Source organism: Sphaeramia orbicularis, chromosome 12, assembly GCF_902148855.1.
Source record: "Sphaeramia orbicularis chromosome 12, fSphaOr1.1, whole genome shotgun sequence".
In the NCBI taxonomy this organism is placed as follows: domain Eukaryota; kingdom Metazoa; phylum Chordata; class Actinopteri; order Kurtiformes; family Apogonidae; genus Sphaeramia; species Sphaeramia orbicularis.
In genome coordinates, this window is record NC_043968.1 from 52,262,622 (window position 1) to 52,278,267 (window position 15,646).

Sequence of the window (15,646 nt, forward strand, 5' to 3'; positions counted from 1 at the left end):
TTCTTCTTAATTTTTGTGAGATCACGTTTGATCATGTGAGATTTCTGGCTTGGAGGACTAGATTCTAGATCGGTGGTGGGACAGAATCATGATGGATGTATTGTGCTGTGTTGAAATTATCGGAGCACACCACACACAGTACGATCAAAACTGTTCAATGCCTGATTTTTTTCTCTTCATGTGTGGGGTCTACACTGTATGACCGGATAAGTTGAGTTTACTTAAAAAAATTAAGTAATGAGTAATGAAAACTTGAGTGTATTAAACTTAAATGCTTGATTTGAATAGAGTTGCTATTTTAAGTATAACACACTAAATGCCAAGTTAATTTAACTTAAAATTCGTTGCAATGTCAATTGCTTTGTATAATCATTAACTTAATATCATCAGTTCATTGTATTCAATTCCAAGTTGATTTAAATTGAAATCTTTTGCAATATAAACTGCTTTGTATAATTATTAAACTTAATATATTGTAGCATGGATGGAAGTTAGGCAGGAAGTTAGCTCAATGAAATTTGCCAGTACAGGAAGTGCTTTTAATTTACCAAGGCATTAAGATTTATATACTGTTCAAGACCAATCATTAGTGATGTGATGTTCACGAACAAATCAAATCTTTTGAACGGCTCTTTGAAATGAACGATGGGAACGGAGTCTTGGTAAAGAGTCGTTCATTTTTTTTTTTTAAGGAGGGAGTGCCCGATTGCCTGTCAATTTAGCGTCACTGGGGAGGCATTGGGCAGGAGGAGAATGTTCGAGCAGAAAAAAAGAGTGCACTGCGCATGTCTCATGAAGTTAACAAAAAAACAACAGTTTGAAGCGTGAGGTGAGCAGAGAAAAGTTTGAGAGTGAGTGACCACCTGTGAGTAATGAGCCAAAGAAAAAGGAGAAGAATTTGGATGCACTTTTCAGAAAGAAAAGATGGGCATGCAACTTGAGAATTGCACTATAGTTCAGGTATTTAAGTAAATGCAGTGATTAATCACTGTTGTGTTTGTGCAATTTTTTCCATGTTTACACACGTTTATTGTTCTTGTTTTGAGGAGAATAAAATGTTATTTCATAAGAAAATGTTTTATTTTCTTCTTCATTTTTAGGCTACAGACTAGTCCACATAATGTACTGTGATGTTTTTTGTCAAATTCCAGCATTTGCCTAATGTCACCTCTCATGTCATGTATTTAGCCCACACATTTGAACCAGTGGCGATTTCTCACAGACTGCAAGGGAAGCCTGGCTTCCCCTAAAATTACAAAAATTAAATGGTTAAATATGTTCGGTTGTGTTGACATTTCATTGACTACAAATGTGTTAGAACATGTTCATCTCAAAGATGAGTTTGTTCAGAATCAGCTTTATCACAAATCAACGGACGCGATGTTGTTCACTTCTCATCCATTCCCGTTGCGCTGTTTTCTCATACATCTCTGCTCAGTGCATTTGTCCGTAGACGCCGGGCGTCTCTGGGCTTCAATGGGACTGAGTGGAACAGTTTTTTTCATTGCCTCAAAACTGGACGGTAATTGGATAAATGCCACGATGTTGTCCCGACCCCGGACGCCGGGCATCTCTGGGGGTGAATGGAGCTGTGGGCGGAGCTTGGCCGGGCTGGATGCCAGAATCCTACGTGCTGATTGGAGGATCAGTTGAAAGGCTGAATCCCATTTGACTGACAGCTATTTTGAGATCTTCTCCTTCACTGACAGAGTTCAGTTTAATACCGTCGCGCATTCTGCTGTGAAATCGAGAGAGAAACCACTATGAAATTACTCATTCATTTCTTGCACTGTAAATAAAACACACTCATTGTACTTCCTTGTTTCAATTTAACATAATTTTAGTGTTTTCTTGTTTCAGTTACATAATTTAATCATTTCCTGTTCAAGTTTAATATCGTTTTGTAGATAGTTAAATCAATCAAACTGTCGGCTAGGTCAGAGTGAAAGGAGCATCTCTAGTTAACAAAGGCTGAAGTCTTACACTCGCAACACAATGGGCCAAGGCCGTCTAAGCAGCCTAGCTTTGCTGGCCATTGAGAGGACACTGGTCCAGTCCCTGGAAAAGATGCCTACTTGGTACGATACGATCACTGACCATTTTCTTGAAAAGTAATGGAGGGCCGAATTTATGTTTAAATAACTTTTTTTTTGATGTAAGCCGACAATGAGCTTCCCCTCTCTGAAAGACGAGCAGCCACCACTGATTTGAACTAACTATTCTTTTTTACAGTAAGATAATATTTACCGCCGCGCCAATTAAACACCTTTAAAATGTAATGTCAATCATCACATGTAGCCTATTTAATCATTAAAACATCTGTGTTTCAAAAGAATGCAAAAAACATAAAAGAGCCAGTTTTTTGAATGGTTCTTTTCAGTGAACGGCTCCTGATTGAATGGCTCCCTTCAAAGATCCCTAACCCTAACCCTAACCCTGAACCCCTGCACATAAAAAGAACAGATTTCACTGGAAAATGCTCTGGCGGGGAAAGAGTTAAGTTGGAAGTATGTATTCTTTGCACAGACAGTGTTTACATTTTAAAAGCCTTGTTGCATTTGAGAATGCATCCAACTGGGCATCACAATAAAATTAGGCATGATGTGTTAATTCCATGACAGGAGATATGTGATGTTACCTAAAATTAGTTTAATATCCCACATATATCGGCAGCGATATCGGTAGATATTGGAATCAGAAATTAAGCGTTGGACAATATCGGCATATCGGTTTTTGGCAAAAAAAAAAGCCAATATCGGACATCCCTAATTAGGAGAAATGACCTCACAGCATTCCTGAAATATGGACAGACAGTCACCCTCAAAACATTATGCCTCCTCCACAGCTGTCGCCAATGCAGACCCATAAAAATTAATGTCTGTGCAAAGTTAAATTTTAATCAAGCTGGTAGTTGTTGAGACTTTTTTTTTTTCTTTTTTTTTGGACTGATATTACCATCCCCAGGAAATATGCCTTTATGCCTGAAAAGAGTTGATGAAGATGGATAGGTGAGCAAGACTTGGGCTGGCCGTACATTCCATTATCCACACTGTTCTCAACAAACACCTAGTGGGGAGCAATATCCCAAAAGTGTGTGTTTTTGATCCATGCTAAATGCCCTTCCTTGAGGGCCCTTTAGATATGGTCCAGAAAAACTTTAGTGACCTTGAAAGTGCACCTTCAGATTTGCCTAGGTCTGAGATGGAGCAGTTCTGCCTCTCTCTGCTGTACTCTTCTAATGAGTCCTTTCACAGTAGGTGGTTGTTTTTGGATAACCCTTGTTTAAAGCCTACCTGCTGGAATCTAACTCTTTGCTGTTGGCCTGAAAAACCTAGCTGTGATCTGTGATTCACTTGTTATTTTTACAGGGTTTTTTTTGGTTTTTTGTCATGTTCTCTGTAAATAAACTATTATGTTTACAGCAGAACATTAGATGACTTAGGAAATAAATATTAACTTATACCTTTTCTTGTGGTCTGTAAGAGCGCTTTGCCTTTTTAAAAATGCTGAAAAAATCTGACTCTTCACAAACTATAAATAAAAAATGATTTTTTGTGTTTTGCAAAGTGGTTGATGAGTCAGTTCATTTTAGTTCTTAATTATATTAGAAGCAAAGGGGGGAAAAAAATGGACAAAATGCCTTATACATGTAAGCGCTGTCCAACAGTGAGTAAGTAGTACAGTGGTGGAAACAAATATTACTCCTTACCTTTTGACAGCTTGGCAAAAGTTATGGAAGCAACAATGACTCTGTGGATGCTACAGCTTCTAGTTTGTCTCTTTTTTTGGCTTACCGGCCGACATGCTGTAAGCTATTGTCGTCATGCGTCGTCCGTTGTCATCGTCCGTCGTCTGTCGTCCGTCATCGTCTGTCGTCCGTTACAAAACTTTCAATCGTCTTCTTCTCCAAAACTACAACTCCGATTGACTTCAAACTTGGTATACAGCTTCTTTATAATGATGTCAACAAAAGTTAGAGAAATTTGGATCCGGATCTGATTCTGGATTTGGTGCGACTTTGAAAAATTTCCCCATTATAAGAGATAGGAAGTGGATCGATGCAATAACTCAGTAAATACAAATGATATCAAGTTGAAATTTCTACAGTCCAGTCCTGATGGGGAGATGACCAAAACATAATGGCCACATGCTGATCAGGATTTTCTTCTGGATTTGGGAACTTACGGAAAATTTAACATGGGCTCTTATGGGGAAAACATTTCAATCGTCTTCTTCTCCGAAACTACAGTTCTGATTGACTTCAAACTTGGTATACAGCTTCTTTATGATGATGTCAACACAAGATATTGAAATTATTTCGATCCGGATTTGATTCTGGATTTGGTGCAACTTTGAAAAATGTTCCCATTATAAAAGATAGGAAGTGGATTGATCCAATAAATCAGTAAATATAAATGAATCAAGTTAGAATTTGAATTTTTTACAGATCTGATTGGAATATGACTAAAACATGGGCTATTTCTGTAATATAATAAATACACAGAGCTGGGTGATAGTAAATGGCATCTGGATACATTTCCCAAAGCTTTTAATTTGGCCGGTAAGCTACAGGGCCATTGGTCCTATTTTTTTGATGATGATTCAGCCAGCACAAGCAAGAGCACACAGGATATTAGAAACATCGGTGCACCTGAAGACCTTCCAATAATTTTTAGACTCATGGCTTTCTTGACACAATAAATAATTGAACTTAGCTACAAGATAGTACACAGCATTTCTCCAACGAACATCTGCCAGAACCGTACATCAGAGTAAAATAAGAATTGGCAAATGCAGAGCAAGTTGCAATAACAGCCAATGCCTGGACTTTAACATGACAAGCTCAGCAACTGCATCTGGAATTTTGTGATCATAAACCTTAAAGACCTAAATAGCCTCTGTTGAGGAAAAGCAGCTATTAATCTAAATGTTTAATGACTTTTATGAAATTCTTGTGGTAATATGTTGTTCGTCAGCTATTCAGCTGTGTCAAATGCATTTTTTTGGACACTCAGATTCTTTATATAATGATGTCTGAATTTACTTTATGAACATCTATATTATCAGTAAATTAATTATAGGAAAATACAAGATATTCACTGCAAATGTAAAATGCAGGGGATAATATTATAATAAATGGTTATAATTCACTTCCGAAGGGTTAAATGTAGAGGGAAAAAAATCCTTCAAGTCACAACAAGGTTTTTAAAGGTTAAATTGCAATAAAATGTAAGAACAGTTTTTTTTTTTCTTTTTTGTTTTAAACTATTATTTATAATGAGTAACACTGAAAGAAGAAAAAAACAGAAAAAGCTATAAAATCTATTTTTAAATGTGGGTTGCTCATTTGAGGTCAGACAGTTTATAAAAGAAAAGCGCCAGGGGGGATAGAAAAACATGGCTCCTTTTGGTCATACATTGTAGGCAACAATCTTCGTTGAAATATACTCAAGCTGCATCCAAACAGCGCTAGAGTACAGTTAAAAGCCAGTGTAGGTGGTCTGAGGACAACACTTTACCATTCCCCCAGGAGCTCTATTACTTACACTGAATGCTGAATGTAGGGAAATACTGTCATAGAAATCTTGACCTGGTTAAAATACAGGTCGGAAAAACAAAAAAGAAACAAGAAGACGAGGATGAAAGCAGTTGCACAACATTGAGAAACAACACCAGAAAGTCTCAAACCGATGAATTTTTCTTTTCCTTTTCCAGCCGTACACTGCCATCACTCTTAAAGGTCAGTGAGAATCAGGCAGCGCATACTTACAAAAACCACCTGACCCGGCCAATCAACCACCAGCCAAGGGCTTTTTCACACAGACTGCGATGAGGCAGTGTGCAATCAGCTGAAAGAGGCTGACCCCTCAGCTATGTCAGGCCTTTTTTTTTTTTTTAACCTTTTGAGATAAGGTGTTCCTTTGCAGGGGAAAACTCCTACTCATCTAATTTGGCAAATTTTGGTATGATGCCTCTCCAAGCATTTTATTTCAGTGAACAATATCCAGTAAGAAAAATGGAAAAAATACTAAAATGCTGGTTCTAAAATTGGCAATGGCTACTGCCACAGTACTGTGGCATGAAATATCAGTGTGTCTATTGGCACAGAGCCAATCAAAAGTTAGCATTTGTACTAGAGACAATCACTGTTACATGAACTCATTAGCCTCTTGTTGCCACAGTGGTGATATAAGGCGTATACTTCAGTGCATTCTTTTGTGTATTTTGCTACCACAGTACTGTGGCAATTGATGGAAGATACAACAAATTAGTGATCGTGTATAGTATAGAATGGGAATTCTTGTTGTAAATACTCTATATGTTGTTTTATAGTGTTGTTTGTGCAGTCAGTGAAATTGAAGCTGGAGAAGGTGGGCAGTTACATGTTAGTTGCAGCCATGTGCTGTGTGACTTCTCAGTTCTGCGTCAGTTGTGTATTGAGCAAGGTTACAATAGTTTTGGATTTTTCATTATAGTTTAGTTTTATTTAGTTTTGACTTTTTTTTTTCTCTAATTCAGTTAGTTTTAATTAGTTTTTAGAGCAGGTTTGGTAGTTTTTATTAGTTTGTGTTATTTTCTAAATGCTTAGTTTTAGTTTTCTTCATATCGTTTACCTTCTTCGCCGTTGTATTCAAATAAATCCCAGACAGGACTCTGCTCCTTTCTCCCAACTTTAGTCTCTGACTCTAAACGACAAGTGACGAGAAGTGACGGACCATTAAATATCATATGGTGCCGCTAACTAAAATTGCTTGAGTGAAATAAATTGATTTCATATCAATCCGACATTGACAAAGACGAAAACCAAGGGAATTTTATCCATAACTTTTATCCGTTTTAGTTTTGTGAGCACACAATACAGTTTCAGTTAGTTATCATTTTTTTCTTTTAATTATAGTTTTTATTTATTTCAGTTAATGAAAATGTTTTTTCAATTCTAGCTTTCGTCATTTCGTTAGTTTTCGTTAACGATAATAACTTTGGTATTGAGTGCTGTGGTCTGAATTCTGCACTCTGAACGTTGTCCCAGTGGCTGATTCATATCAAAGTTGGATTTTACCTACCAGCACAGGAACTGAACTTGAGTCTTACGTGTTACAGTCCGAAACTTTATCAACTGAGCTAAATCTCTTCATCTATTTGCTATTTCATTGCCTTGGTACGTTTCAGGATGTACCAAGTTACTAGTCTACACATGATATAAAAGGGTGCTGATTGGTTCTGTGTTTATAGACAAACTGATACTTCGTGCCACAGTACTGTGTCAGTCGCCACTTTGCATAAAATTATTCATATAGCAACTGCATGCATGCCAAACATTACCAGACAATATATTCTTTATGTATATTTGCACCAATTCTGCATTTTCACTATAGTCCTTTAATACTGCACTAAACAGATAATAGTGCAAATAAAAGTATTACATTACAACACATTTTCTATGGTACTTGAACATTAAGGATAAGCCAGTCATTCTGATTTATATACATATACATTATTTTCCTTTAAATTACTTTATGCTTTAGACATAAAGCGATGACTCTTATCATTAGCATTATCTATCAGCTGTTAACAGCAGATTAAATGGCAAATGTGCTACAAGCTGAATTTAAACATTTTATTATTAAATACTGACAAATTGCTTGAAGTTAATGTTGATGTTACTCCTAAGGGTGTATGATCATTGGAGGAGAAAAGTAAAAGATAGCAAGACCCCATGTCCCAAAAACCACTGTGAGCAGGGCTGTCATGTTCCTCCGAGGCAGTGATGACATGATGTGTGCACCTGAAGTGACAGCAGGCTGAAGCGAACAGATCTCCAATCTCTGTGACACTGGCGGTACTCATTCACTCTGGGTACCCAGAGACCAACTCAGCTGCATTTTGGTCAGCTTTTGCGTGCGTTTCTCTGTCACTAATCTCTCAAAAAGTTTGTAGGATAAACACAAACTCTGGAATGTAGGTTATGTGGCATGGGGGGGGGGGGGTTCTTAAGCATTTAATATCCAACCTTTTCATGAACCTTTTAAGTATACAGCCTCATGTGAAAGGGGACAGCCTAAACTACATCTCTTAAAATATAAAAAATCACAGCAACTCGAGGATGACCATCCTACTATATAATGCACATTCTGTGTCCGATCGATCGATGTTGCAGCACAGCAGGGCGTTCGTATGGATTTTCCTCAGCCTTCACAGGCCCGATCGCCGCCAAACTCACCAAATGAATAGAAACATTACCTGACTATCTACTAGGCACAATTTTATGTCCCTATTCAAATGTTGAGAGGTATGCTGGGTGATTTTAGCCTCTCTCTACTTTGAATTCTTCATCCCGGCCTCCATACTCCATTTTCAGAAGTGGTTATGCTGCCGTTTATGAAATTCCTACTGCCAGCAGACGATGCAACAATGTGAAGGCTGCAGTTCACGATCGCTGTGTGAATTTAATCATGCTTGACAGGCCAAACAAATACATGCTCTTCCCTTCATGCCTCACATGTTGGCTCAAATTATTACCTGCACAATGCATGATTAAATGGTAGTCTACAAATGGATAGTGGTGGCAGACAAGTTCTACTTACCATACGATCATACAATGGCACCACGGGTACAATGCCGCTAGTTAAAATAAATAAATAAACAAGTGGTGTCAGGCACATCAAACCCCACCCCTTGCACGTATTGTAGCTTATTTTGGTGTCGATCCAGCTGATGTCATCATCATGTCTATGCGTGTGGTGATGTCTGCATATCAACTGCCTCTATATAAGTGGCAAGTTTGAAGAAAATTTTAACAAAATTGATATTTTTATAGATGTTTGAAATTTTGCCCATTATAAGTAAATGGGAGAAGAAAAAAAGATTTTAAAAATTAATAAAAAATTTTAACTTTGACCCAGTTTTCCCAAAATGTAACCGCATCTATTTTGGGTCACTGGCAATGTATAAACCCACTTCGGTATGAATTCAACTGATAGTTTTACTGCTAGAGTGTTAACAAAGAAATAAAGAAACCAAACCAAAAACAATACCCCTTGCCTTCCCTTTGGGGGGTGGGGTAATAAGTAAAACAGGCCAACATAGGTTAATTATATATCATACATGTTTGGATGCCAATGGAATTCACACTTGTGAGACAATATCGTCCGCCAATGTTGTCGTGCTTGCAGTTGGCACTAGTGTTGCTGGGAAGGTGAAAACAATTAGATGTATGCATTCATATAATGAAATGCATCTTTCGTGGTTCTATCCCTCGGACCAGCAAGATTCTTAAATACAATTAACCACAAACTCAGAAGTAGCACAAAGTTCATATTGTTCATGGTGTATAGTGCCATAGGTGGTGAAGCTGTAGAAATAGTTTTCTGTAACTTGTTAAGACCAGAGTCAACAGTATGTTACCTCCTTTTTAAGAGTCATTTCACCTCCATCAACCATCGCATGGACAATAACACCACACAACACCTTTAATAAGCAAATAGGTAAGAGACTTCCACTGTAGAAATGGTTTTCTGCAACTTGTTAAGACCAGAGCCTCTATATCCTAAAGCGTTTCTGGAGAAAAAATGAAAATCACAGTAAATTATAAAAGAGGAATAAGATTGTTATATAACATACACATATTAACTCATTTTAATTAGTGGAGGCATGCATCTCCAGGATCACAAACTACTTTTATTTATTGTCTCTTTTCATTTAAATATTCTAGCAGTCTTCATGCAGTTGTTTGTTCCTAATTACAGCAATGAAGCATACTGTATTTGTTCGTAGTTCACTTCACTGCACTTCAGTTCCGTGCTATGGATACAAAACACAAGGCTTATTAGTTTTTGAAAACTGTATTTATGTAGTTATTATTATTTTATTTTTATACACTTGTTTCTCAGTTTTAAGTTTTTGCACACATCTAGATGTTAATAAGGTTCAATGAACTTACACTTCCAGTATTACAAAATGTGTATTCATCCTCTGTGTGCAGCTTTCCCATCTCAGTCCAAATCAAATGAGAAAATATAAAGATAAATAAACACTTTGCCATATAAGAATGGAAGTATTTTACAAGCCTTCATGTTGAACCACGAGTTTTGTCTGAGAACCTCTCAGCAGCGAGCAGTAATCATATCTGTCAGTTACATATTAAAACATCTACTCGTCTAAAAATCACCTGTGATTAACCAAAATCTGCATCACATGGTAGATTTTCTATAGACCTAAACAGTCAACAGAAGCAGGAAGAAGCCTTTTTCATTTTAACCATCTAGATCAGGGGTTCCCAAAGTGGGCTATGCGTACCCACAGGGGTACTTGGAAGACACTCAGGGGGTACTTGAAATTATTTTTGGAAATATACATTAAGTAAGTCATCATGTACGGAATACAAAATAAATAATGAGAATTAATGCTGAAATATAAAACACAGTAAATATATTCATATAATAGTTGTATTGTCGATTATCTTGTTTTAGCTTTGGTAGCATTTTAAGAACATTTCTATTTTAAATTATTCAAAATGAGTTTATTCAAGTTGCTAAGTAATTTTTTATTTATTTATTTTTTTTTTTTTTTTTATAAAAGGTTAATCTATTAATACGTTTTTCTTCTTCCCACTCCTTTTCAAGTATAGATGAATGATTTTTGGAATTTTGAATTTGCATGTATTCTGTAAATGCTCAAAAAAAACAAACAAATGAAATGAATGAAAACGAATTAATTAATGACCAATTTATTTATTTTTCTTATCAGTGAAAGAGGGCACTTTTCAGTTTGTATTTTGTACACAAAATTTCCTTTAAAAAATATATATTTCAGTGAAATATATGTTTTGTTTTGTTTTTTTGTTTTTTTTTAACAAAGTTTTGAAAATATAAACAGACACCTTTAGCAGGTGAACAAATTTTGACAATTTTTTTCAACCAAAAATGCTGAAGCAAGAGATGGGGGTACTTGGCTAAAAAAAAAAAAAAACAAAGAATATTTCAGGGACTACTCCACTGTAAAATGTTTGAGAACCACTAATCTTGATTAATATGCTGAAAGGTAATTATGGTATATATGTCAAAAGATTATGGTATACTGCAGGTTTTGTGTTACGTAATGCTGTCCATTTCTGTGTGAAGTACAAGCAGCTAAAGATGTTGAGTAAATGCAGCATCCAATAAAGTGTTTACAATGTCAACATCCAAAGCTTTGTGTCATGTGTGCTCTCAGCTTCTATGAGCAGAATAGATACTGTTGCTCAGTTGATGTTTTTCTGTGAAGACCAAGGATGAGCCTGAAGCGCTGTCCCGGCATGTTGGCCGATTTCAAGAATAGTATATTGATGAGGAATTTGTGAGAAACTGAGCAACAGGGGATGACAATCTCTTCACACATTGTGAAGGCATTGTCACAATGTGATCACAGTGTGTCTCATGTTGTGGTCTCTGTTCCTTTGTCTTATCATGGTCTTTGTGGAAGCTGTTGCTATTTTGAGGAAACACCCAGCCAAGCTACCCACAGGCTGCCAGACTGGTGTGAATTCTTATCCTCTCTCTTTGGTCTCTGCGATTGCAGTTCTCCAAGTGGCGAAAGATCCAGACTTCATTTTATTAAATTCATTATACAGGGTGACACAAAAAAATGGGAACTTTTTAACAATCCAATAAAACCAAGAGCGATGGAAGAAAAATATTTTATTCATAGTAATTGAAACCTTAAAACATGCCATTTAAGAAACAATGATGGAATTTTCACTTTTTAAAAATGACTTCCTGTAGATGGCGTCCTCCTGTACGAATGCATTCTTGAAATCTGCTGTTGAGATTCCTCATTGACCGCTGCAACATCTCAGCTGGGATACTGTGAATTTCATCCTGAATTCTCTGTTTTAACTCATCCAGAGTTCTTGGTCGAGTCGTGTACACTTTACTCTTGAGATAGCCCCACAAAAAAAAAATCACAAACGGACAAATCTGGTGATCTAGGGGGCCAGGGAACGTTACCGAATCTTGAGATCACACGGTTACCGAACAATTCTCGCACAGCCGCCAATGGTTACTAAAATGGGGGTGTGTTTACTTGCTCAAGGTCACTGTCTCGCAGTGCTGCCACTTGCTCATGTCTGCCAATACGCACTTAAAAAATTTCCGTTTTTTTTGGGTCACCCTGTAATTTTTAAAAAATGAAATTCCATCATTGTTTCTTAAATGGCATGTTTTAAGGTTTCAATTACTATGAATAAAATATTTTTCTTCCATCACTCTTGGTTTTATTGGATTGTTAAAAAGTTCCTGTTTTTTTGTGTCACCCTGTATATACAGTATGTTGACTCATTTCATTTTACCTGGACAATAACACCAGACCGTTGTGAGACAGATTAGTTTTCCCCTACTGATGATGTGTTGTTACAACAGGAATTCTGTTCAAGAAAAGAAACAATGAATAAAAGTAGTTTGTGATCCATATATTAACCCTTTCATGCAGGAATTATGACAACCTTATTCAAGATTTTTTTTTTTCCCCAGTGTTTTTATTTGTCTTTAGGCATAAAAAAGCAATGTAATTGAATTGTTTTTTTTTTTATGAATCTATTTTTCATGGAGTTACAAAAATGTCCACTCAGCTTGACACCATGCATTTAATTTTTGAAGCAAAGAAACATGCATTTACTGACTGAAACTATGAAATGATTTTTTAAATGCTGCTAATCTGATATTTTCTCACATTTTTAACATACTATAATACTACTTATTACTCACTCAGATAATATGCAACAAAAAAAACAAGTTTTTGTTTTTTAAAAAATATGTTAATTACAGTCTAATAACAATTAGCAATTTATTTACACTCAAATATTTTACTGCAGATGAGATTTATCAAGAACAGGAAAGTTCCAGTAATGCTATGAATTACAGTGTATGTGTGATGTATATGGGTCAAAACACAGTATTCAAAATCTCTCTGACAGAACATTTTAGAGACAATATGACAGATTAGTGTTGCTAAATGACCCACATTTTTACTTTTAAATTACTTTTTGCTTTAGTTGGACCATAAGGGATTACACTGGTCAACAACAAATTTATTGTTTAAGTTTTTTGAGCTGATTTAGGATAATTTTGGTGTGCTGAATCCAAAAATCACATTAATTTTGCTCAATCAGGTCAGCTTTCTGAACTATGCTACATATTGGCTTTTTAACATTTTTGCTTACATTTATGGGCATTTTCACATCATATGATACAAAATTCTTTCATATTTCTTGCAATAAACAAGTTCTGAAGATTTTACTTTTGCCAATTTATGATTAATGTTTTTTTTTTATATTACAGGTCAATGAAATGGCTTCAACTAGAAGATCTTGCAAAAATAAGCCTGACGTATTCTGCTACATCTGCGGTGAATACATCATTGTACCTAACAGGAATCAAGTGATCAAATGATTTTTTTTTTTCTCTTAAAACCTATTTTGGGTGAGAACTATATGAAAAATCAACGGATAAAGTCACAAAAATGTAATCAATTCTGTGAGAAGATCAAATTTTTCAAAATCAAATTAGCAAAAAAACCTGACCTGATTGAGAAAAACAGATTTCAGTTTTGGATTTAGCGGCGCAAAATGGTCCTAATTCAGTTGAAAAAAACCTAGACAACTTGCAAAAAACATTTTTTTGTAACCCAGTGTTTTCAGAAACAAGGAGCTCTCTGACAGGACATTACTGTGTTTTGACCAATAAGCGTCCTCTGTGTTGGTTGATATACAAGTAAAACAACAAAATCCATGAATATACAAGAGAATAGTTGTCCACTGTAGTGACCAATATGCATGAAAGGGTTAAAAACAGCTTTAAGAAGAAACTGATTGCATTTCACCACAAGAAGAATTGCCTGTATAAAATAGTTATTACCTGGATTTAACTAATCAAATAGGTAAGAGCCTTCCATTGAACAAACAGACCTACTGCAGCAATTAATATCTTTCGGCTGGCTACAAGTTATTTACTTCTTATTTATTTAACAACTTTGTTGGAAGACACATCCCATGGCTGTGGAAAAGATATAACTCTTTTTTTCAGGAGGGTCAAATTACTGGCCAGCATCAAGCAAAGAAAACAATTAAGGAGGCTGTTGAAAGAAGCAAAAGCAGAGTGAGAACATACAGAAGCATTATTAAAGCCTGGAAGGAGAGGAAAGTAGTAAACCATTAACTCAAACCTTCATTGAAATCAGTTCGTAGGGGGGAAAATGAATATTAGAACTCACAGCTATGATTAATAGAGACAGTGAGTGTGTTTGAGAACAAGAAGACTGGGAAGGAAGAGAACTCAAGGGAGTGGGGCTAAACAGCTATGTAGCCTTAAGAAAACCACTTATCAGTGAGGCTAATTGGAAAATAAGGCAAGGGAGCTCAAGGTTGGTCTGTGGAACAATGGAAAACGATTGACCTTGGCCCAAACTGATGGACACACCAGGGTGAGAGGAGAGGCAAATGAAGTGATTACCCACCACGTCTACAGTAAAAGAATGTGGGGGCAGAATTATGATGTGGAGTTGCTTCAGTTGGTCAGGTCCAGGTTCAGCCACATTCTGTCTCCATAAAATGAAGTCAGCTGACTAAATTCTTTTTTTTTCTCCCCTGATGTATATTCCAAGGCGGCAATGCCAAGATATATGAGGCTCACTGGACTAGTGAAAGAGTGGTTCAAGAGCATTAGACATCACTTTCACACATGTATTGGACACACCAGAATCCAGACCTGAAACTCATTCAGAACCTTTGGGATGTGATGGAGAGACATCATGCAGTGGTCCAACACTAACAGCACTGGCTTAACATCTTAATGAAAAAAATAAAGAAATTACTGGACAGAGATATGTATTTTAATGTCAAGCAAGTAGCAGATCAGATGATTACGATTATTGTATTTTTTTCTGCAATGAAACCACATAAAAGTTTGTGACACTTTGTTGACGAGTAGGGTGTGGACCAAAGACCAAACCCATGATACTGTGAAGCAGATCCACAAATTGCAACTCTGGATCCAAATAACTGTTGTGAGATTGCATAAAGTTATTCATCAAATCTTAAACTGGGCCAATGATCTATTAGTAATGACTTTTTTTTTTTGACCTAGCAGTGTATTTTACTGCATTTTATTATATCTCATTCACTGCACAAAGACCTTGATTTTCTATAAAACCCACAAAACACAGGAACCACTGGATGATGACTATTTTCATGCTAAACATCAACTGATAATACTACAATCGCTCAACATAAATGAAAAATGAAATGTTATGAAAAATGTGGTTTTTCATTCAATTAATAGAATGCAGAACTTTTGTCAGATGTTTTACACAGTGAATAAGGTTGCAAATGCAGAATACATATATATGTACTGTATATATATACACTGTATACATATATTATATAGTTTAACATTTATTTATTGATTCATCTAACTAATTTCACAAAGGCCTGTTTGCCTCTAGTCAATTTTTTTTTTTTTTTTTAAAGCTCTCAGCCTTCAAAGTCAAGTACTTATCTAACGAAAGACCTACCTTTATAATGCCGAATCTTGATCCTGGTTCACAACTCCTCTAAAGCTACCAAAGACTCAGTACAACTCTGGCCATGACTTTAGTATTACTCTATACAAAGCAA